The 26,584-nt window shown below is 30.1% G+C and overlaps 1 protein-coding gene across 1 annotated transcript in view; it reads right to left on the reverse strand.

Moving 5' to 3' along the window:
* LOC122271476 (agrin) overlaps nucleotides 1-26,584 on the reverse strand; it is a 373,447-nt gene that overhangs the window by 159,651 nt on the left and 187,212 nt on the right. The gene's annotated exons all lie outside the window — the stretch shown is intronic.

A 26,584-nucleotide genomic window follows, 5' to 3' on the forward strand; every position in this document is an offset into this window, starting at 1 on the left:
TATACTTTTATGTCATTTTTAGGTACTGTTTTCTTTTTTCATGCTTCTAATTTCTCACTTGATTAATATTTCAGCTCTCGGTTCTCTGCCCATATTGAAAAGAATTCATCGGTTTGGTGACAATATCCACATTAGTGTTGTATGTAATCTAGATTGTACAGTGCGTCAAAAAAACGGACCACCCTTAATAACTTTTGATTTAATGATCGGATCGTTACGTTCTAGGGCTCTATCTTAATGGCTCGAGGGGGTGACCTCAGATAAACAAATTAGTAAGTGAAAACGCTATTTTAATCACGAAATCAGACACAAAAACTTAATTTCTCTGATTAAACATACCATTTTTTCGGTTTTCTGACCCTCGAAATATATGGGTTAGACACGATCTAGGAAACAGGGTTCCCATAGTTTCGTCAAGAAAGCGATCCAAATTTTGACCCATTAATGTTAATTTCACTTTTTGGGCATTTCACTATTTTTCGAGCAATTTTTGAGCGAATTAAAAATTTTTACAAATCGTTCGTTGTTTCGCTTATCCAAAGATTATCCCATGTAAAAAAATAATTTTTTTACGGATAACCTCTATATTTTTGGGGTCAGAAATCCGAATCCGTCAAAAAAAGGGTATGTTTATTCAGTGAAAGTACGTTTTTGTGTCTGATTTCGTAACTTAAAATATCGTCTGCACTAATTAATTGGCTTAGTTGAAGTCATCCCCTCCAGCCATTAAGATTCAGTCCTAGAATGTGAAGATCCGATCATTAGATCAAAAGTTATTCTGGGTGGTCCATTTCTTATTTTTGCACAAACAATCCTTTTTCCAACATTTGACCGACTGAAATGCATACCATTCAATAAAATGGAATTCAATTTTGTTCGGAGTATTATAAGATATGCTCTTAAGATAAGTGCTAAAAATATTCTGCAATTAAAGCTATTGTCACAAAGAATCTTTCAGCGACAGATTAACATATTGAAACTTTATGCCAATAATAAAAGAGCCTCAAAATTTTTCTATGGAAACATTTACGTTTTTGCTGTCGGAACGGGATTCTTACGGTACAAATAAAACCAACTAACAGGCTAATAATTATTGAACTATATGAAATAAAACGTAAATTATTTAAAAGCTATTGTGTGCAGAGTCTTTATTAAACATGTAAACGTCCCTATAGATATTCTATTTTATTTTTTATTTTACAACCGTCGTTGAACAGCCAACCCAATTTTTTGGCTTTACGACTATTAATGTTCAACTCCATAGCCTTTTAATTTTGAATCCATTCCAGAAAACAAGGGAGAATCAAATATTGAGAGAAGCTTGTCTTCGTGAAGTACTTTTTGATTTCACTAACTCGTATTTGCGTTACAAGGAGAGGAAAATCACAAAAACCTCCCACGGTTAGCCGCACGACAAGGGGACTTAAACCCATGATCATCTGCCATTGAGGATATTTTATGTCAGCGCTGTGGTCGGTGCAAGCCTAATACGGAATTCGTATTGACCAGCCATCGCTAGGATTCGAAACTGGTTCACCCCATTGGAAATTGAAAGCTCTATCCCCTGAGCCATCACGGCTCTCTCAATAGATATTTGGATTTAGGTTCTGACATGTTCGATATGCTTGCCATTGTTTTCTATGATGTGGCACACACGAATAGAAAAATTCTACATAATCCGCTGAATGATCAAAACATTAAATTTTATAAAATATTCTTTTTTTTTCTAAATTTATCTTTCCAACACCATTTTGACACTTTTACAGCAATGATGGGATCAAGTTCGATGAGTAGAAGCAAGCATACTCAATATAAAATGTCGAAATTATTTTATAGTGCTGCTGGAAAATCAAAGTGCTGTTCCATCATTAACATTTGCCTTATACATTTACAGAAACTTTCATTCTACATTTTTTCTTGAGTACTAGATATTTCTTTTAATTTATAATAACCTTTTCTAACGAAATTATTACAACCAGAACAAGTTAAATGTTTAAATCCAGAACAATTTACAGCTAAAATGACTTGTATTTCGATCAAGCGTATTCTCTTTTGACATTTACACACCTACATACATATAAAGAACAAAAATAAAAGAGTACAAACTTATTATACCCGATGTGATTCAGAAAAATGAAGAAAAATCCATAAATAACCCGAATCGTAAATTTTCAAAACCTTAAATCATAGCATCAGTCGAATATTCTCATTCGGTTAACCTTGCCCAAATGATCTCTCCTAAGTCAATAATTATACCTTTGGACTTGGTTTCTGCCAGAGGACCTATCTCCATCGCGCCAAAATGGCAGCCAACCGATTAGCAATTGCCTGTTTCACTTACAACTACAAATATATATGCGTATTTCAAATAATATATTATTCCCAACGATTAATTCCATGGAAGTGTCGGTTAACCAGGCTTTGTGGGCGTTGTTCTTGTCTCAAGACTTGGTACGCTATTACCTCGAAATCCGATAACAATTAAATCCTCAGAGGAAGAGGATTAGTGATATATTCGTTGCAGATGCTGTGTTTCTTTGTGAGTTTGCAGGTGGGAAGGTAGAATTTAGGGATTAGATTAGATAATTGAATATGGGCAAAAAGAAAAGGAAACAGTGACTTTTAGAGGATTGCTTTGTTTACTGGTAAATATATGTTATTACGAGTGTGTCATATTCACTGAAATCAATGAAGTCATTGATAAGTTAATACAAAAAAACATGTTAGTTGTGTTTAAAAAAGTTATTAAATTTATTATATGAAGGTTTGTTTGATAAATATTTTAATAAGTAATTTAATGTAATTAATTAATAATTTAATTTCCTAATATAATAGGTAATTAATTTAATGCAGTAAATAATTAATACAATCCAAAATAAATATTACAAATGTGCCATATTCACTGAATACAATGACGTCATTGATAAGTTAATAAGAACAAAACATGCTGGTTGTATTTAAAAAAAAACAATTGAAATGTTGGTAAAAAATCATGCTCATTGTTATTTAAAAAAAGGATATGAAGATCTTATATTATGGAAGTATTGTTGATTGTGTTAGATCTTTACACTTTATTGTATCACGCATAAAATTCAAAAAGATAAACAAATGCAATTGGAAGGCTTTGGACTATATAATGATAAGTCACATTTTCCGAACCATTCAGTGAAAAATCATGTTCATTGTTATTTAAAAAAAGGATATGAAGATCTTATACTATGGAAATATTGTTGATTGTGTTAGATCTTTACACTTTATCGTATCACGCATAAAATTCAATAAGATAAACAAATACAATTGGAAGGCTTTGGACTATATAATGATAAGTCACATTTTCCAAACCATTCAGTGAAAATCATGTTCTTTGTTATTTAAAAAAAGGATGTGAAGATCTTATATTATGAAAGTATTGTTGATTGTGTTAGATCTTACACTTTAACGTATCGCACATAAAATTCAAACAGATAAACAAATGCAATTTGAAGGCTTCGAACTATATAATGATAAGTCACATTTTCCAAACCATTCAGTGAAAAATCATGTTCATTGTTATTTAAAAAAAGGATATGAAGATCTTATATTATGGAAATATTGTTGATTCTTTACACTTTAAAGTTTCACACATAAAATTCAAAAAGATAAACAAATGCAATTGGAAGGCTATGGACTATATAATGATAAGTCATATTTTCCAAACCATTCAGTGAAATATTTTTGGTGAAAATGCTTCGATTCTCACTGAAGGAAAAATGTGTTTCCGTGTGCTGTGCTGATTTGGAATTGAAACTGTGAACTATCATGTTCCTATCAGGAAACGTTATTAAGAAACAGTTTCGTGTAACGATTTCATCTATGGCGGTTATATTGCTCCAAGCTCCTCGATTTCAAGTTATCGACTTCCAGGGTCACGAACACAAGTTTTAAAACATAACTGGTATTCGTCTAGCCTTATAGAACATACGATAAAATCTACAGAGCTAAATACCATGAGGAAATAAATTTGAAAAGACTAAAAATATTTAGACACCGAAATTGATTTTTTGATAGAATATTATTTGAATAGAGAACCAACTTTATATTCGTTAATTTTTAGAAACAGAGCCTTAAGATCTAATTGAACGCATTGTTTTTCTTATCTTGTCTGATTTGTATTACTTTTTGTTTACCAGTAGAAATAAACAGGATATGTACTAGTGTTAAGTGTGCTTTTCGAAAAAAACATTGCTCGGGAAATAAAACACCGTAGTTAATGTGCTTTAAACTCGAAATAATTTTAAACACAATATACTATATTTCCGTGAAGAACTAGGCTGGTTTTAGAATGTACAGATACACTAAGTATTTAAGGCTGTTTCGCCATCATATCTAATTATACTTTAATGCTATTTTCATAACTTACGTGCGAAACATTTACACCTAACTGTTAGAATAAGTTAAGTTAAGTTAAAGCGCAAGTTAAGCCAAATTCACTGTATGTTTTATTCTTTTTTTTTTCTTTTTTTTTTGAAAATAGTTCAAGATGTTAATAAGGAAAAAAGTCACAGTTTAATGAAAATGAAAAGCATTTAAGGTCTAATCTTTTAATATATGAAAACTTAGTCGAATACGGCATTAAGTGGGCTAATAAAATTTGCAAAAACTGAGAATAAGACAGGGATTTAGACCATTTTTATCACTTTGGAGAAATTTCGCCAAATTGGTGTGACTTTTAAAAAAAAGTTTAATAACTTTTTAAATATTTAAATTATTGGTCCGTTCTACAGATCAGATAATTCTTCACGATACTTTATTGCAGATAGTGTCAAATGATATCTCTGATGTAAGTGAAAGTCACTTAAATTATGTTTTTTTCCCCTGGCGAAAGAGCTGAGAAAAACCATGCGAAAAATATGAAGTTTTTAAAACAATATTAAGCTAAAAAAATATCAAGCAAGAAAAATCTTGCCAAATTGGATTTCGCCAAGTGCCTCACACTCGAGCCAAAGCTTTTATTTTAAACTGGGTCTATCATCTTGCAGTAAAGAATTATTTAAGCTTTAAAGTGGACACATAGTTAAAGTACTTTATAAGTACTTAACCTTCTTTTATGAACTGAGAGATTTTCAACCTAAATGAAAATAATTAGAATTAGTGAAAAATTCTTATATTTTGTAAGTTTTTTTAAACATATATAATGCATTATGGTCTTTTTAAATATCAAAAAGAAATATTAAGGAACAAATGCTTTATATTTTTACTAACCTGTGACTTTTCTTCAACTTGACGGGTTGCACCTCTTTCATAAATGCGCTGATTAAACATTGACATAATTTAATTCGACAATGATGAATAATTCTTACAAACTCATAATTATTAGATAAGAAGTTCAGTCAGAGCTGTTAAAAATAACACTTACGTAAAAGGTGTTTCATATATACGGCAAATCCTTCACGCAATAAACAGCCTTAAAATCAATCACTAATCCTCATTTTTTTTAAATTCCTCAACGTGTGCAACATTGGAGTAAATTTTCAAATAATAAAGAAAGAGAAAATATACACGCTTTTTATTTTTACAAAACTGTCGCTTTTTTTCATATTTATATTTTTTCATCATTTTCATAATCAGCACAGAGACAAAGATTGGCAAAATTCAATCTAAAAGCCATGAATTACTGTTAGAAACTCACAACAGTTACTGAAATTGCATATCATTTGCTAAAATGTGTTATTTAACCCGCTGACCGTTGTTCACCTTAAAAGTCGTATTTTAATCTGCAGTGTTTTCCGCATAGGAAATCCGATTTTTCCATGTTATTAGTTAGGGAAATAGAAACGCTCTCCCAACTTTTTGCTAAATCACCCGTTGGTTAATCTGCTGAAAAATTTTAAGGCATATGTTGTAAGAAATTTCTTTGCAGAAATGGTTAAATAACAATTTAATTAATTATTGCTAAAAATAAGATGGTTTTCAAACTGTTAACTGTGAGAAAATCCGTTTATTAACATCTCACCAGCTAGGCCCACCCAAAGAAGCCCATTAGTTCCTAGCAGATGGCTACATATCCGAAAGGGCTATTTGGTCAATCCCATAATCTACAGAACGGAGATTTAGGTCAGAGTGTTGACACCACAATATTTCCTCATTTCCCTTCAACACATGAATAGTTTCATGTCTCCTGGACTGTTAGAATACGATACTCTCAATTACACACAGATGGCTGCTGAACTATCTCCAATGTTCAGTTAAATTTCTTTTTTCGGTTTTGAAACCATGCTAGTTGCAAATGGTTCAAAAACCGTATGGTTTAGCATTTACGGTTTTTTAATCGTACTTTAGCTGTAAACGGTTTCTAAACCGAAATATTTAAAAAAAATGTCCTTCACAGTAAACAATACGGTTAATTGGATGGACAGACTGCTGATTCATTTTACCATAATTTTGGAATGAAATGTCTAACAGTGTAGTATTAAAATAAGATTGGAAAGACACGAAATTGCGGCTAATTTCTTCCTTATTTTCTTGAATAAGTTTATCTCACTGCTTAAACTACTAACTATCTCCAATGTCAAGTTAAATTTCTTTTCTCGGTTTTGAAACCATGCTAGTTTTAAATGGTTTTAAAAAAACTGCATATTTAGTATTTACGGTTTTTTAACCATACTAGTTACGGTTTTTTAACCATACTAATTGTAAAAGGTTTCAAAACCGTAGAGGTAAATTTTACGGTTAATTAGATGGATAGAATTATGGGTTATTTTACCATAATTTTAGGAAGAAAATGCTATCAGCGTAGTATTAAAACAAGATTGAAAAGACACGAAATTGGGGCTAATTCCATTTTTATTTTTAATTAATGAGTTCAAACTAGGCCTTCATTTACTTCACTGTTTCATAAACTTACTCTCAAGCACCTGTCAGCTGTCAAACGATCATGGGTTGTTGTTTAAACCGCGGCAGTGCATTAAACATCGTTTATAATAACAGCTCAGTGATAGTTGCAAATGAACGTCACTTCATTTGGGGTAAAGCATAAGGGGGTAGAAGGGCAGACAGGATATAGATGGAGCACGTAGCGAATGTTCGAACATTCCATTGCGAGATATAACTTCGACAGTTGTAAGGGCACGTATGTAATTTCCGTTCATCTACAATTTGCAATTTCGGCATCCTCACTATACAGATTAAGAGATCTAGCTTTGATATACACTGTCAATGAAGCAAAGTTTATGCATTTGTGTGGTTTATTGATATACTTGCAAAATATAGATTATGTTCTAAAAATTACAGAGCAATTAAATTATTTCCTGTACCATGGATTCTTCTTAGGGAAGAAATATGAGATTAATTTATTACTCAAACCGAAGTACTGACAGTTTTTGGTGCAGTAATAATAATTCCAAGAACGCAATCGAAAGAAAAAGATCTTTGAGAAGTTCTCGACGCATTTTCCATCTTATTATTTTTTTTTTCGAATGCCACCTCCCACTAGATTTCAATTAGTATTAATCAAAATTAAGTGTAATAAAATAAATTTTATATCTAGAATAAAACCTGAAACCTAAATAAAATCTGAGCTTGTATTTTAATTTAAATTTTGAACTTGTTTTTGCTTAATATTTAAAATTAATGTTAAAAATGAGCACTTAAAATTTCATGGGTGAACATTCCTTTTTTTTAGTATAGTTTTTTTTTCAATGCATTTTTTCTAACGGATATCTAAATAATGAATTTTTTTAGACTGAAAAATGCAATTATATATTAATTGAACTCCGATTCAGGATCTAGTATTAACAGAAGAATACGATTATTTTTTGAGTTTTTGGCAAATAATAAAAATATGTTTTCTCTAACAGCTATAACAATAAACGTTTCACATTTAACTGTGGATATAATTTTCTATAAGTAATCTTTAAAAACTCAAACTACAAGGTCTTTCACCCTTATCGACCTTAATCTATAGTTTTAGAACTCTTTTCAAAAAAGAAGTAAAAGAAAATATGTACGTTTGAGTTCATAGAAAATAATATTCTAGAGAAGAAAAAGTTGGTCGAATCACAAGAAAGAAATATCGGACTAAAATAACAAAAATTAGTGCATAATGGCACTTTTAATTTTTTTAGAGCCAGTTTTGTTTGTGTTTGTGTTATTGTTTGTTCTGAATGTTTATGTTTGCTTTGATGCTCTCTCCTCTCACTGATTCGTTTGATTTTATAGCGTTTTTTATTTTTTATTGCTTGAAGAGTAATTTTTGACTCTTAGTGTGTATAAGACCAGTAATTTTTGACTCCTAATGTGTTAAGACCAATAATTTTTGACTCCTAGTGTGAGTAAGACCAGTAATTTTTGACTGCTAATGTGCATAAGATCAGTAATTTTTGACTCCTAGCGTGTATAAGACCAGCAATATTGACTTCTAATGTATATAAGACCAGTAATTTTTGTCTCCTAATGTGCATCAGACTTTAAAGGCATTTTTGACAACGATTCTAAATTTATATATTATTGTTGTTGTTGTTGTTGATTTACGTCGCACTAGAGCTGCACAATGGGCTATTGGCGACGGTCTGGGAAACAAATTTATATATTAAAGACAGTAAATACGAATCATCCTGTTTATGAAAGTTGTATTCTAACTCGTTGTTCAACAGCTTGCAGAAAAATGATAGAAGTTATCATAAAATCACAGAAAAGTATTTAAGACATAAGCTATTTTTAATCCTTCAGTTTTTTTATATTTTATAACTACCAACTCGTGCTAAGAGTCGTGCTAAGCAGAAGAAAAGTATATGATCACAACATATTTATTTATTCAATAACTAATTTTATAATTGTGTGCTAAATTTCAATTCGCTAAAAAAATTAAGATATCAAAGTTGAATTAATATAATTAAATTAATGATAAATTAACTGACTGAGTTAATAATATTAATAAGCAAATAATGTTAATAAGTAAATAATGTTAATAAATTAATAATGTAAATAAATTAATAATGTTAATAAGTAAATAATGTTAATAAGTAAATAATGATAATAAGTTAATAATGTTGATAAAGTAAATTTACATTAAAGGGTCTAAGCTTTGACCCTTCTCATGAACACAAAATTTAGACTCCATTTTTCTGATTGTGGCTACTGCCTCTTTTTTGAGTGTCAAGAATCAGAATTCGTCGAAAAAAAGATATGTTTAGTCAAGGGAAAGTATTTTTTTAATGTTTGATTTCGTAACTTCATCGTCTGTACTAATTAGTTAGCATATTTATAGGTAACTCGTCAAACCATAAAGATTGAGTCCGATTGTCAAAAATTCCAATCATTAGATCAAATTTTATTTAACATATTATATTTTATTTGAATAGTGTATAAGTTTACTACAATTTGTATTATATTCAAAAAATTTTAGAAACATTTCAACGGTTTAAAAAACATAAATTTTTTATACAGTAATATTTCAAGATTTTTTTCTGTTTAATTTTGCACCCTATTACATTAGTATGCTTCTGAATGTCTTATATTTTACTGGAAATATAAAATATATTATTTAATACAATTATTTAAACTAAGATATTTTGGATAAGCTTTTTGAAAAAATGCGTTCAAATTGTATTTAGTTAATAAACTTAGTTGAATTTAGTTAAATTGTCTAAGGACTAACAATAAATAAGTTTTAATCTAGTAACCAAAAATAAATGTTTGATTACAAGGAATTCAATATCATTAAATTATATCACTTGAAATTTCGAAATGATACAATAAGTAAATGTTTTGCTAATAAGATGGTTACAGTAATGTTAGTTTATAGACCTAGAATTTAACTATTTATGCTATCTATAATAAAGATATAAATAAACACTTCAGTATACACACAGTATTTATCTAGTACTCAATATAAGTAAATGCTTTGATTTAAAGTTTACTAATGAAAATATTTGAATCGCCAGGAAGAAAATAATTTCATTCTATATTTCAACGCATGCAGCAGATAAAACATATAATAAATCAATAGAATGTAGTAACGTACTTTATTGTGAAACAGCAGTGACAACATCACATTAATTCGAACGCTTTAACATATTACCCAAGTAAAATTCATGTATTTCGATAATATTCTAGTCTCCTTATTTTTATTTTTAAAAATGTGTACACGCTATTTTCCGGTACTTCTATGCTGGAAAACATTTAATGAAAGTTATTTTTGTAGTACCTTGATGTAAAGCATTTAGTTATAATAAAAAGGTACAAGATGAAAGATTTTCTTATACGAGAGAAAGTACAGGTTACTTTTGTACTAGGGTACAGAAAAAAAGTTTACAGATTGTTGAACTTACTTCGCATTGAGAAAATAATTCTGGTTAAATTATCTTACTGAATGATAATAACAAAAAGAAAAAACATAATCCTGGTTTTTAAAACCAATATTTGGAAATTTTTTCGTTCATATGGTAACACTTTAATAATTTTTCTCTTCATATGGTGACGGTTGACCAGAAATTCTAGTTTTCGAAAATATAATATTTATTACCACACATTTAGTACAAAATAGAAGACTGAAATAAAATTTAATGGAATAAATGGTTTTTATATTTGGCTGTAAAGCAGCATGCTAAAATTACTGAATTTTATCACATAAGAGAAAAACATATTTTATTGCTAAGTTTATCAAACCTTTACCAAAGGGCGTTCCAATAGGGCTAGAAACACTGTAAATTGTACCGTATTCTGGTAGTTTTGACAACACTTTTATTTTCTCAGTGCGTTGTTTAAAAACAGCGCAGGTTGTTGATGCTCTTGATGATGGAGGAAAAAAATATACGTTGTTTTTGTACTAGGGTATTGAAAAGAAAATGTTTACAGATTCTTGCAAAGAAAAAAAAACTAGATTAAAGGAGTAGGTAATTAAAAACTACCAGTAAATCACAATTTAGAAAGGACTTTTATGGTTGCAACTTATTAACGTTTTGTACCATACATATATTAATTTTATCAAGCGGCTCTCAAAAGAAAACACAACACTCTTTTTGACGCATAGCTATAATTTCGTATACAATGTTAGAAATTGTTAAATAACAATTTATATAACTGTTATTTTATCATATTCAGCACAAAAGACAAATAAACCAAAACAAGATAGAATTCAAACTGTTAACTGTGAGAAAAATCGTTTCTTAGATGCTTTAACGTAATATGGTTAAACAACCAAAATTTCATAGTACCAACTAGGCCCACCTAATGAAGTCACTTAGTGCATTGCAGCTGGGTGCATATTATAGCCCACGAGGGTTAATCTGTCAATCTCACGACTGACAGAATGGGGGTTCGAGTCACAGTGTTGACACCTCAATATTTCCTCCATTCCCTTCAACATGTGAAGAGTTTCCAGTGTCCTGAACTGCTCGATTTGTTACCTTGGTTGATCAGAAAACGATACTCTTTTTCACGCATAAATGGCAGCACCATAAAGCTGCTTAATACTCAAAACAAGTCTAGTTTTCCCCATCTCTTACGGTAGGTGAAACAACCATTTAACCAATTATATCAAATCCCAGGGTTCATTTGATAAAACTCAACTCAACGCAACCTAACTCTGATGCCCATTACCAAACGAAAATCCTAGCTCCAATCTCAAGTCAAAATCCTGTCAATGTCAAGACCTTTTCATGGGTTTAAAGCTATGCTAGACGTCATTGGTTAAAAAACGTCCAACGTTGAATTCATTGTTTTGACACCATACTAGTTGTAAACGGTTTCAATACCGTAAAGGTAAAAATACGGTCTTTAGCGTAAACTTTTCAGTTTTCTTTACCAAAAAATGGGTAATTGAGTTGGCAGACTGTTGCCGGTCATTTTGCCGCAATTTCAGAATGTAAATTCTAACACTGCATACAATAAAATTTTAATATTTATATTTTAATAAGTAATTTTTAGTATTTAAGAACTATTAAATTTATGTAATACAAAATAAATAAATATACTATATAAGCGTCATTTTTTATCTATTGCATGTACTATCATTTTTATATTTTACATAACTTCTTAAAATAGATTATGATACAAAATCGTATTTTGCCATTTTCAACTTAAAGTCCCGTGCCTTTCCTCCAGATAATAATAAGAGTTAAGAAGATCTCCCCAGAAGGTTAACAATGCTCATTCGAACAATTTTCGAAAGCGAACAATGGATTTACTTCGAAAAGTCGAATTTTTCTTTCCATTCCTTTTAAGTGCCTTTTCCATCTCGATATTCACAGACTTTGCCATCTGCTGTGAGCATAGCCTTCTTCGTGAGACAATATGCATTTCAAATCTAAGATGTTATTATGTTTTCTTAACTTTTTACCTTAAGGTCGATTGGGGGAGATTGCAGAGAGAGGGAGGGGGGATAGATATCATTTTTATTTTAGTTTTTATTAGCTGAGAGCGGTTCCTGTCTCCCAATTTACGCGCTACGTTGATCCCAGTAATTGAAAAGATCGATTTTTACCACAATGGATGCTATAAGCGATTACCAAAGTATTAGGATGCTTTGTCAATATCGATTTCTGTATTTAACCCAGGATCCCTGGTCATAAAATGGAAAGCAATTTAAGGATATACGGAAGCAAAAGATTTTACCATTTTTGACCCCTCATGCCATATGTAAAAATCTTTAAGTGTTACTTTAAAAATGGAGCCGATATTTCAGAACAGAATGCTCTTCTTATTCAATTTGGTTGTTTTGTTCTTTGTAAATTTGACAGTAACAATTTCAGGAATTTAAGATTTATGCAGGACACTTAAAGAAATAATTCGGGAATCAAACAAAAGGCAGCGACGAATTTTAACTTAAAAATTTAAACATAGATAAATTAACATTATAGACATAGATAAATTTTTAATTAAATCATGGAACATTATTATAATATAGGAGTTGTGATGGCTCAGGGGAGAGAGTGCCGTCAATCAGGTGAACCATGTTCAAATCGAATCCCAGCGATGGCTGGTCGATACAAATTTCGCATCCATCTAGCATAGACTGCAGTGCAGGCGCAAAATATCCTCAGTGGTAGACAGGTCATGGGTTAGAGTCCCCTTGCTATCAGGCTAATCGTGGGAGGTTTTCCTCTCCATGTAACGCAAATGCGGGTTAGTTTCATCAAAAAAGTCCTCCGCGAAGGCAAATTTCTCCCAATACCTATCCTGGAGTTCCCTTGTATTCTGGATAAAGTTCAAATTTTCAAGGTTACGGAGTTGAACATTAGTAGTCGTAAAACCAAAAATTGTGTCGGTTGTTCAACGACGGTCATAAAATCAAATCAATAGAATCGCATTGTTATTGAGTCAAGAGTTCACACTTTTGACAAATTTTTCAAAGATTGAATTTAAAATCTCAGAATGCACCTCGAAGTGTCACATACGGTGATAAAATTAGAGTTATATTCAAAGAAGCGTGGAATGCAATTAGTGTAAGGTTAAGATTTAAGTACAATGGCAAGACCGGTGTTATTTAGAATGAAATGGTGAATAAAAATAACGTGAGATAAAATTTCAAACGTGCTATACAAATTTTAGTGTTGTATCCAAATACAGTCCCTGGCCATATTATTAGACGTAAATCAGATTCTATATAAAATTATAATTATCGGGTGACAGAAATTATAATTATCAGATACTATACAGCTGTATTATTTTTACTCGGATGAAACCGGTTTGCATTTGTTTATGCTCATGTATCAATGGGTTAACATTGTGATGCAATACATTAAAAATAAATACAAATAGGAAGTATATAAAAAAATCTCCTGAATAAAAACCCATTACATGTATGTTTAAATATAAAAGTATTGCCTATAATTTATGCAAAGCGTGTCATTATTAAAAAACTGCAGTGCGTCCAATATTTTGGTCTAATTATTAAAATTTACTAATATAATGCTTAATATAATAAATATTCTATATATAATATATCGTCTAATTTATACTATCGTCGAATTTAACCAATTGATGTACTAACATAAACAAGTGTAAACCTGTTTCAGTCTCGTAAAAACAATAAAGCTGTATAGTATCAAATGATAATTAAGATTTTACATAGAATCTTAGAGTGCGTCTAATCATTTGGCCAGAGACTGTAGATGAGAAATGGAACATGTGTGCGATGCATACGTGGTCTAATACAGTGCTAATACCAATGTTATTTTTTAAAGAAACACGGAAATGAATTAGTGTACGATGTAGTGTCAAATACAGTGCTTACATCATTGTAGTTTTTAAAGAAACGGCGAATGGAATTAGAGTAGAGAATAGATACAAATTAAATGCTGAGATCGTTGCTATTTCAAAAATGCTGAAAAGTATTAATCCAGAATGAACTTTCAAATGCAATACTAAGTTCAGTGCAAATACCAAAGAGACGACAGATAAAATTAGCTTTAATGGAGTTTCAAATAAAATAAAAATATCTGCTTTATTTCCAAAGAAAAATAAAGAAATTTTTAAATTATAATTTCTTAGTTTAACTAAACATTGTTTAATTAGATTCCAAGCTTAATTTAAGAATAAACTTAAATTTCTAAATTATAACGTTAATAACTCAAAAAGCGTCAACGTTTGTTTTAACGCAAACACTTTCATTCAACTTGAAGTGTTGGGTACGGTCTTTTGTTCATATCACATTATCTTTGAGCGACTACGTCTTTTACAGCGTACTTTATTATTAAAAGTAAAATCAGACGTCACAGAAAATTATTTCTTCCAATTAATGAACTAGTGTAGGATGTAGTACAACACTTACATCAATGTTATTTATAAGGGAACGAGGAATGAAATTAATGCAAGACGGAAATACTCCGCAACCCAAGTCAAAATAATTTGATGGTTTTCCATTGATGGACCAACATAATCTTGATGGTAATCATCAATAATTCCATCGTGAAACATTATATTTTTTAATGGTAACCAATATAAGTAACCATCACCCCAATGCGGGAATTCGGACAGATTAATGATAGTCCAACATAAGAATAGCAACTTGTTTTGATGGTTTGTATATGTAGAACCATCAGAAATTTCCATCATAGTTTCTTAGAGATCAAATGTTTTAATGATCATGAACCATCATCACCCCAAGGTAGGAATTCAGACAGATTTATGATAATCCGACATAAAAAAAAACAAATTCATAGTATATTCCTGAGAACCAACAATAATTCCCATTAAACCATCATGGAAATGTATAATTGGGACCATCATAAATCATCACGGATCATCATGGATAGTTGGTCCACAAGAATCAAACTTCTATTGATGGTTAAACATCATAGTATTAAAGTAGCATTTTCCATCACGGAATGATGGAAGTTTGTTGGCATATCAAAATCCAAGAAAACAAAATGGAAAATGTTGGATGATGGTGATGTTCAAATGATGTAGGACCCTCATGAATTACATGGAAACCAACATTAATCATAAAATTTTTTTGATAGGACGATAAAGAATTTTGACTTGGGAATGATCTGTGTTACTTCCAAAGAAATGAAGAATGAAGTTAGTGTACGATATAGAGACAAATATTTTGCATTTTCAGAGAAATGAAAATGAAATGAGTTCACGATGGAGTTTGGAATAGTGAGACAAGATCAGGTTTACATATAAAGAAATGTGTTATGGAAATAGTGAACAACCTGGTAGCAGAAACCTCGCAGAGCAATGCAGATTAGAAGAGGCTTTGCAGATATATTTTTAATTTAAAATTTAAAAAATTAAAGTAATATAAAAAAAAATGTAAGTCTATTCCTATGTAGGTCAACGTAGAAGAATTTTATTTTAGTTACATCTCATTATATAATTATAAATTTTTCTCCCATATAAAATGAAAATTAATATATGAAATTTAATGAATGAATTAATATTCGAAAAAAACTGTATGTAAAACATCAAGTGTCATCCACTACAAGTTTAAAAAAGATGTATTTGAACTTGAATGACTGAATAAAAAGTATTTTATTAACGATAGAAAATTTGAACAAGATATATAAATATATATATAGGGAGAGTGTGAACTAATAGTAGGAATTAAATAAACGAAAAGAGGAATATTGCTGATACTCCTTTTGCGAATTAAAAAAGCTGAATTGAGAGAACTCTGAAAGTCAAAGCTAATATTTTTTCCTGCTACTTGACTGCAGACTAAATTAGGATTTATTTCATTTTTTTAATACTATTTTATACAATTTAGGTTACATTTTTTACAATATAGAGTTTTTATGCACAATTTGGCAAAGCCTTATGTTTGCAAATTTTTCTAGATTCACGTAAGATAAATCTGGATTTTTAAATTAATAATTTCCATCTGACTGCGGTGAGATTGGGCGAAGTGAATCTTCATCACTATTTATGAAGATAGTGCTGAAGATCGTAAGTTCAGCTACCGGGGTGAATGATGCAGAGTGAAATGCGATTCATATATCAGTGCTACTTCTGAAGAAAGGGGGGATGTGATTACTGTAGAATGAAGCTTCAAATACTGTGCTAACTTTTTTGTTATTTCCGAAGAAACAATCAATATAAATAGTGTGCGGCTGAAGGTCAAATACAGTGCTAAGAATTCTGTCATTTAAAACTAAACTATGACTGGAATTTCAAACGCTATGCAAAGGTTAGTATTATATCCAAACCTTAGCAGTAAAATAACTTGGGCCCTTATTGGATAAATATTCACGAATCTTGGCTCAATAAGGGTGTAGTGTATCTTCCACTACAAAAATACAATTCCAATTCACTAGTATATAAGACATGTTAACTCGATTCTATGGTGGGGTACCTTTTCATAGATGAAGGTTCACATAGTCGATAGCGACCATCGCCACATTGGTGACCTTCGGATGTGATGTGAACACCGCCTACCTTGGCAGAAACGCCCACTACGATTTGAGCACGCCTACTTCGATGGATGGTCCAGATTGAACAGTTGACTGCTTGTGACTGCGACATTGTACTCCTCACGCTGTTGCTTCTCAGTCTCGATCACACACAACGTATACACTCGACAGCTAAAGGCAACACAGGAGCCACCGTGAACTTAATACAGCTCTTACGATCAGTACTCAAAAAGTCTGGAGATCTTAATACAGCTCTAACAGCTTCTCACAAAAATAGCAATGATTCAACTAGTGGTATCCATTCATCGAATTCTATCCCAGATATAATTCTGGTGGGGGAGTACTGTAGTGTATCTACCACTACAAAATTACAACTACAATTCACAAGTATATAAGACATGTTAATTCGATTCTATGCTGAGAGTACCTTTTCATAGATGAAAGTTGACATCTACACGAACATGAACACACTTAACACTGAACCATTTTGAACCAAGGATCTTTGGCCGGCTCTAAAGGCCTGTTCATACAATCCAATATTGATTGAAATGATGGAATTTTATTTAGCTTATGTGGTGTAAACGATCATCCAAGTTTTTGGTTCAAGCTCTTGGATGATAGTAGAGCATGTTCTACTTTTCGTCCAAGTTTTTCCTTCCATAACCAATCAGCTTCTAAAGTTGATTGACGTCAGCGAGAGGACATACGATTATTTCATTTTCTTATAAATTTTCATATACTCTAATCTAAATAAATTAAATCTGTTAGGATCCATTTGTGTTATTATGAATTTATATGACGTAATTTTGCTTTCATGCTAGTATGATTTTTATAATCTTGAGTATGAAGAATGCGATGCTCCAACTTTCAATCACACCAATTAATAACATTTTAGAACTTGGTTAATGTCCTCGGATCATCCAATTTCTTGGACAGAGGAATTCCTCCAAGTTCTTGGATTCATGAACTTGGACCGTATAAATAGCCTTAACTGAGTGTTCGTTAATTATTTGTAAATAAACGTGCAGTCTGTGGTGAGAAGCCATGCTTGGCATTTTTCTGGCTAGGAATCGATCCGTAGGTCACGATGTNAGATTTTTATTGTCGGAGTATTTTTATTGGCTGAAAAATCATGTGGTAGGATCCAGTTTTTCCTCGTTCATTTCCATATTGTTTTGGTTGTCATCAGCATAAAATTAATAAAAGTCATAAAGGTATTGTTTTTCTATAAATATTTTCCATAAATATTATTCTATACTATTTTTCCTACTTTAAAGTTATATTTCCGTACTGCTATTATTACGCTTTTAATTCAAGAGTTTAAAACTAAGATAATTGTTTCCGTTATTATTATAATGTAATTATGTTCTACATTTTAAGAAAAAGTTATTTAGAAAGGTGGTCTAATATTATTAATTATTATTTTGTGCAGATAATATTAATATACTGTTATAAATTACAGTTAAATGATTTAAAACTTAGCAATCAGCTTCATGCACTATGAGATGCTCAGGGTGATTTAAGTTTTGATTTCTGCAGAGAGAAAATAATTCTGATAAAATTACAGAACTACAAGGTTAAGTAATTTCTGGTGAGAAAAAACATAATTTTTGTGATAAAATTGAAATATACGATAATTAAACCAGTCATATGGTAGCGGTTTGCGTTTATATGGTAACTGTTTACAAGAAAACCCAATTTTCGAAATTATAGTCATTTTTATCCCACTAGTAAAAATACAATACAGAAAAGTTAATTTAACCGAATAAATGGTTTTCATACCATGCTCTAAGGTATCATGATAAAATAACAAAATTTTTTAACATTTAATCAGTTTTAACACACATTATAAAACAATATGTTAGTGTTAATTTCACCAAAATCAATTACCAAACAGCTTCGGAAAAAATTACAGTGTTTTTTGGTGTTCTTATAGATCCAGAAATATGGCAAATTTTACCATATTCTGGTAGTTTTGACTATATTTTTTCCTTAGTGAGTATGTAACGAATTTAGTCTATTACTTGACTCAGGAATATTGGTCTTTTGAGTATGGTTCAAACTACATTTTTTGCATTTTTAAAGCGTTATAATGCATATTATTTAAAAGTGTTTTTGTAACAATTACTTAAACATGTAATTTTATCAATGCAATCGATTGAATAGTTTATATATGATTTAAGAAAAGTATCTTTCTTCTGCTATTTCAGGGTAATTTGAATATTGAATTCTGTACGTCTTGAAGATTTATTAGTCGACTGCTTGAATCAAGGTTATTAAATTTTTGGGTAGCATCATATATCAATCAAAAATTCCAATATTTGTGCTATATATTCTTAACTTTAAAGCTAAATACAGCACTAAAATATACTATAAAATAAGTAAAATGGTTATGAAAGAGCTATTGCACACAGCGATTTCATTCGCTTATTGGAATAGCTTGCATCTACTTACATGTAATCTTACATGTGCAAGAAATACTTGTCATGAAACTTGCAACACTTCTACGCATAAAAGACTTTTGTTCATGCAATTTCACACACAAACATAGGCAAGCACTTAAAGTCCAGTTTTTCATGTCTTTTTGTATTTAGTAACCGTGGTAGAAATGCACACGAAATTTTGACCTCTGTCAGACGACGGGATTAACACCTGAGTTGGTAACCATCTCTTTAAACTTCTACCCCACCTCCAATGGGAGGACTTTCAGCTAGAATAGACTTAATTTCTGCGAACACATGCCGGTTGTAAAGTCGGCTTTCAGGGTCGAACTCACAACCCCCCGCTCTCCACTGGTGGAGTGAACGTCTTTACCGACTGTGCACACCGGAAAGATCCATGTTAACTGCATATGAACACGTTGACTTTGAAACCTGAACGTAGAATTATTGTACTAAGTACTTTGATCATTGAAGCTTTTTATATAAAAACAAAATTCCTAAATTATAGCTAACGAATAAAAGAACTTGGCAACATGGCATTCTTCTTTAAAAGGAGATAGTTTCGTCTTTAAATTTATATAGTTTTAACGCATTTTTCAACTTTACTTAAAAAAACACTACAGTAAACGGCTCTTATTGTGAGCAAACAATTTAAAACATTTCTAAAGCATTTTGATCTAATGGTGATAATGCAATATTTTGGAGATAAAAAAATGTGTTAGCACATATTGTTTTCAATAAATTAATACTTTTTCCTGTTATTCATAGTTGAAAACTTTTATCAGCAAGCTTCAATTAAAATTTTCAAACGTGAGCTTATCAACTGCAATACAACTTATTTCAAAACATATTTAAAAAAAAGTTTTAAATTAATTCCTGTGTTTTCTACCCTTAAGCATGTTTTGTAATCAAATATGATGAAAATTTGGAAAACATCAGAAACACCCGGTTATTTTTATTTTTAATCTTTATTCCAATTCTGTAATTTTCATTGCAAAGTTGGGTTAGTTATTTTTTTTATCATTATTTTGAAATTTAAAAAAAAGGAGCATATAAGAAAAGAATTGAAGCTGTTTTTAAATATTAAAATTACAAAGAATTGTTTACTTAAATCGAATCGAGGAGCAAAAATAATTTATATCAGTTTTCTTTTTCAAAAGCAAACAAGAGAAACGGTACAATTTTTTTAAATTTCTACCAAGAATGTTTGGACATATTAGGCGGGATTACAAGAAAAATCTTTTCTAAAAAAGACAACTGATTGAATAAAAAATAGTTCTTCGGTTAAAAATTAATTGTGTATGTAAAAATAAATTTATTCTTATGGTGAGGATATTTTTTTGTTTTTTGTAAGCAAAGGAAGATGCAATTAGGTAATGTCTTATGTCGATATTTCGTTTAAAATTATTTACCGTTTAATTAATAATTTGTAAACAAAAATCTCATTAATCAGTTTAAATTACAAATGCGTTTTATAGTAATTTTTGTGGGATATTTTTTGGAATGCATATCAGAAAAACAATGCATTTAAAATAGATTTTTTTTCAGACCATAAATTAGGAGACTTTTTATAACTTGTTTGAGGAATAAGATTGAAGGAAAAAATTACTACATAAAATGATATATTACATGTTCACATTATTATATTGAATTTAAATTTAAGAAAAAGCCATTTTTTTATCTTACTCATTTTACCCCAAACTTATAATAGAATTTATATTTTTTTCGAACGCATTTTCACATTTCGATGTAATATCTACTTCCTTATTCATTTAGAATTACCATCCACAGAAAGAAACGCGTTTTTGTGTTATGATTTTATTAATAATTTCCTACTTGTAAAGAAAAGTTATTTATTTGACATACACTCAAAACTCCGACTTATATTTCTCAATTATTTTATCCTACCAAAAACATACCAGTTCATGCATAAATAACTTTACTTTATATCTTTATAATATCTATTAGAGGAACCGGAAAGTGATGTCGTTTCGGCGCATTAAATATTCGTTAGTCTTAAAAACCAATTCATTTGTTTTCCGATCCATTTCAATTCATTTTCGTCCAGGTACTGAAATGTATTTGCTAACGAGGGTGAACACATTATTGATTATAAATAAAATCTTGATAACAAATATCAAATGCACCGAAACGACATTACTTTCCAGTCCTCCTAATACTTTATATCTTTATAAAATCCTATTTTCATCGAAAATACGGGTTGGTTAAAATTAAGATGATTAAAATGACGGTTAAATGTGAAAAAAATTAAATAAAAATCAATTTTATCAGATCAATTTTGTCAATCAAATTCTCAGTTATCTATCATTCACTCTCCTAAATCTCCTGCACTTACACATTAATCCAATTTCATTCATTCCTTCTCTTCCAATTACGAACAAACCTGGCCATCGTAAAAATAATTCGAATCATTAATAAATTAATAATAAATGCCGAATGAAAAGTGTTAAAGAAGATATTAAGGCATTCTCACCATGTGAAAAGAAGAAAAAAAACCGTCTAAACAAAGTTTCGCATTTGCATAAAAAATATGGGGAAAACACAAAATATGGGCAGACATCATTTGATGGTCACCATCATCCAACATTTTCCATTCTGAGTTCATGGTGCTTGATATGCCAACAAACTTCAATCATTCCATGATGGAAAATGCTACTTTAAGGCTATAATGGTTAACCATCAAGAAAAGTTTAATTCTCATGAACTAGCCATCCATGATGGTCCATGATGGCTCCAACTAAACATTTCTATGAAGGTTTAATGGAAATTCTTGTTGGTTCTCAGGAATTTGAACCATCATAAATCAGGCCGAAGTCCAACAGTGGAATGATGGTTGTTCATGATCATTCGAACATTTGATTTCTAGTATACTGTGGAATTTCGTGATGGTTCACAATGGTACGACAATACATTTTAATGATGGTTTAATGGAAATTCTTGTTGGTTCAGCAGGGATATACCATCAAAACCATTTGGTTTTTTTAATGTTGGACCATCCTAAATCAGACTGAATTCCTACATTGGGGTGATGGTGGTACATGGTCGTTCCAACATTTGATTTTTAAGAAACTATGATGGGAATTTCTGATGGTTCAACATGAACAAACAAATTGCTATTCTTATGTTGAACCATCATAAATCAGTCCGAATTCCTACATTGGGGTGATGATTATTACCATCAAGATTATGCTAGTTTATCAATGAAAAGCCTTCAAAAATTTTGAGTTGGGGATTTGGTTTCATTCTTCCCTGTTAACGGTTGTAAATTACTTATAGTGCTGAAATTTTCCAGAATCGCAAAAAATCGGCCGGGAAATAAGAGATCAATCAAATGCCGTCCTCTCTACAGTTGTTACCTATGGAAATGGAAGAACTAGAAACTCTTAATTTAAAATGCCTCTATCTCAAGTATGAAAATTTGATATATCTTACTAATATACTTTAGTAATTTATGATATATATTGTACAAAGATATTTTCTGGTCCACCCCTAAGAAATATGAAATTAAGTTTAGTTAAAATTTCCTTATCCTAAAAAAAAACCATTGAAAAAATTGCTCCAAAAAATAACTTACGCCACGAAATAGAAAATTAGTTGCGGCATAAATAATATTATTTAATAGTGACTAGATAAGAAGAAATTTCTTTTAGATTACTATTTTGTACTATTACTATTTTACTATTTTGTGCGAAGTTTTTCTTCTAACTTAGAGTTTCTGTTTCGAACCAGAAGTTTACTTGTCTTCTGGATTGAGTTTAAAATTACAAGGCTACGGAGTTGAACAATAGTTGTCGTAAATCCATAAAATTGGGTCGACTGTTCAGCGACGGTCACAAAATCATAAAATAATATCCAAATTTTGAAAGAAATTTGTTTAATGTAGGAAGACTCAAACAACACGTTTCCCAGACCGTCGTTAATAGCCCATAGTGCAACACTAGTGCGACGTCAATGAAGTACACATCAAACAACACAAAACAAACATTCAATACAAATGAATAACTTTAAAAAACTGTCTAATTTACAAAAACTTACATCTTCAAGGCGGAAAAGCTTGCTTTAATTATTTGTCTAATGTGTTTTAAGAAAAAAAAGTACATTTTTCAATTCCTACTATTATTTCACACTCTCCCTACATCTTGTTCAAATTTTCAATCCTTCATAAAATACTTTTCTTTCATCCACTCAAGTACAAATACATTTTTTTAAACTTGTAGTGGATGACACTTGATGTTAATACAATTTTTTTTCCAAATATTTATTCATTCATTAAATAGGGATGAGCGAAAAACGAAATGGAATTTTTATGGTTAAACGAAATGGTTAAGCGTTTGTCATCGTTTTAAATTTTACTATTAGCGATTCATTTTTTCATGTGTTTAAAAAATAATATCAGAGATAATTTCTAAATTATAGCTCTATTTGAACAAAAAAATAGTTTATCGCGCACATTTAAATATTTAATTATTTTGTATTGTTCCCAGGTCACCAAATTTATACTTTTATAGTTGTTTAATGCAACGTGGCTTTTTTTTTTCAATTGCTACTATTACTTCACACTCTCCCTACATATATTTATATATCTTGTTCAGATTTCCAATCTTTAATAAAATACATTTTATTCAGCCATTCATGTTCAAATACATATTTTTAAACTTTTAGTGGATGACAATTGATGTTAATACAGTTTTTTCAAAATTCATTAATTAAATTTAGTTAATTAATTTTATTTTGATGTGGAAGAAAACAATTCCAATTATTTAATAAAAAGTTACTAAAATAAAAATTTTCCTTGTTGACTTAAGTAGGAATTGACTTTAGAAATTCTTTTTTTAATATTACTTGCTTCTATTTATATTTAAAAAGATCGTATTTCTCAGATGATTATTCTTGCTTAAAGGTCTAAGATGCAATTAGGTAATGTCTTATGTCGATATTTCGTTTAAAATTATTTACCGTTTAATTAATAATTTGTAAACAAAAATCTCATTAATCAGTTTAAATTACAAATGCGTTTTATAGTAATTTTTGTGGGATATTTTTTGGAATGCATATCAGAAAAACAATGCATTTAAAATAGATTTTTTTTCAGACCATAAATTAGGAGACTTTTTATAACTTGTTTGAGGAATAAGATTGAAGGAAAAAATTACTACATAAAATGATATATTACATGTTCACATTATTATATTGAATTTAAATTTAAGAAAAAGCCATTNAAATTCATTAATTAGATTTAATTAATTAATTTTAGTTTTATGTGGGAGAAAAAATTTTAATTATTTAATAAAAAGTAACTAAAATAAGAATTTTCTTCGTTGACTTAAGTAGGAATTGACTTTAGAAATTCTTTTTTGAATATTGCTTATTTCTATTTATATTTTAAAAAAATCGTATTTCTTAGATGATTATTCTTGTCACAGGGATGATTACTCTTGCTTGAAGGTCTGAACCCGAATCAGAAAGGGAAAAACCCAACGATACAAATATGCACCTTTTTTGTGTAAGCTCTATGAATTTGACAGAAATCTGTACATTGCTTACATTCCGTAAATTACACAAATCAAACATTCACAGAAATATCTGATTCTTATTTCTAACCTTTAATATCTGTCTAACTTATAAATGTGAAATAAAACTACTCATTGTTTAAGATCTCCAAATATTAAAATGAGTGCATAATTCCAATTAAATACTTCAATAATCTAAGATATTTTACAGAAACTTATTATTCGATCGGAAACTACATTGTGTTTAAAAATTTAAACAGGGTTAACAGTCTAAGTGGCTGACAATGAAGCTCCTCTTGTTCGCGAGATGGAGAAAATGGTGCTTGAAGCAGTTGTAAATCTACATTATGCATTGAAATAAGAGTGAAATCCATCCGCTTTTAGAGTTCTTGGGGAAACAATTTCAAATTAGGAAGAGTGAAAACTTCTTGTAATTGTTTGCCTAATGCGCTTTAAGAAAATAGAATGTACCGCTTTAATGGAAAAATATGATAGTAGGCTAAACTTAGTAACGAAGAGAAATTGGTATTCTTAAGAGAATTACTCAGTCTGGAGAAACAAGGTTCAACTTTTACGCACAGGTAAAAGTAAAAATAAGGAATTTAATTTCACAGAATAGGGATTTATACTACACATGCACTCTCGGTGATTTTCAAAAAACGAAATTTTGAGTTTCGTTACGAAAAAAAAAGCATTTGATTCGTTGCATTTGAATTGTAAACAAAGGTTACGGGTTAAGTGACTATTTTTTGATACTAATAGAAATTAAATGCTTTTTTTTTAAAATAAAATTACTCAAGGAACATCCTAATTGTATGCTATATAGATTTAACACCTCTCTGTTTTCTCCTGCAATTAATAAAGTTTTAATATTTAAAGTCATAATTTTCTCATTAACGATTTGTTACAGTTCAAAAATAATTATTCGCTTTACTTATTAGAAACTTAAGAACCTTAATTTTTTTTTTCAAAATGATAACTCAAACAATTTGTTCCAGGGATAACACTTAGCATAAAAAATAAATAAACCTATGATGAAAGAATTCCGCCTGTTCTTGAAACTACTCGAATTATCATTTCCAGAAATAATGCATAGCAAGATAATTCTGTGTGGGAAAAAATCGTATATGAAGAATTCTAGGTAAAAAGAATTCTTTTAGAAGAATTCTATGTAAAAAGACTTCTATGTGGAGAATTCAGCGTGAAAAGAGTTCTAAGTAAAAATAATTCTATATGAAGAATTCTGCGTGAAAAGAATTCTATGTTAAGTATTCTAAACTGATTCGCTCTCACACGTGTCTGTTTCTGGAACCACTTCTCAAAAAATTCTATTTAAAAAATGTATGTGAAACAAATTCTACGTGAAAAAAAAGTTCTTTTCAAAAATATTCTATGTGAAAAATTTCGTATTTTTATTTCAAATATGCATAACATTATTATGTAATTATATACTTTTGGACTCATCAAACGAACTAAACATTTCGTAATATTTTTTTAATAGCGACAAATATTTTTTTAATATTTTTTACTAAAATCCTCTGTCGAACGCAATATTCTCTACAGAGAATCTTTCAAATGAATGAATCAATTTCGTTATCGAGAAATTTTACTATATTTAGTGTAAATTTTAGAAAACTCAACCGGATCAGGTCATTTCCCCTGCTCGGTTTTTATACAATTCAAATGCCGGACACCGTTTTCCCCAACAGCTCATTTGCCGGACAACTCATTTTGCCTACATGTAGATTTGCGTGGCAATTTATCTTCACCACATGTA

Source organism: Parasteatoda tepidariorum, chromosome 7 (genome assembly GCF_043381705.1).
Source record: "Parasteatoda tepidariorum isolate YZ-2023 chromosome 7, CAS_Ptep_4.0, whole genome shotgun sequence".
Classification (NCBI taxonomy): Eukaryota; Metazoa; Arthropoda; class Arachnida; order Araneae; family Theridiidae; genus Parasteatoda; species Parasteatoda tepidariorum.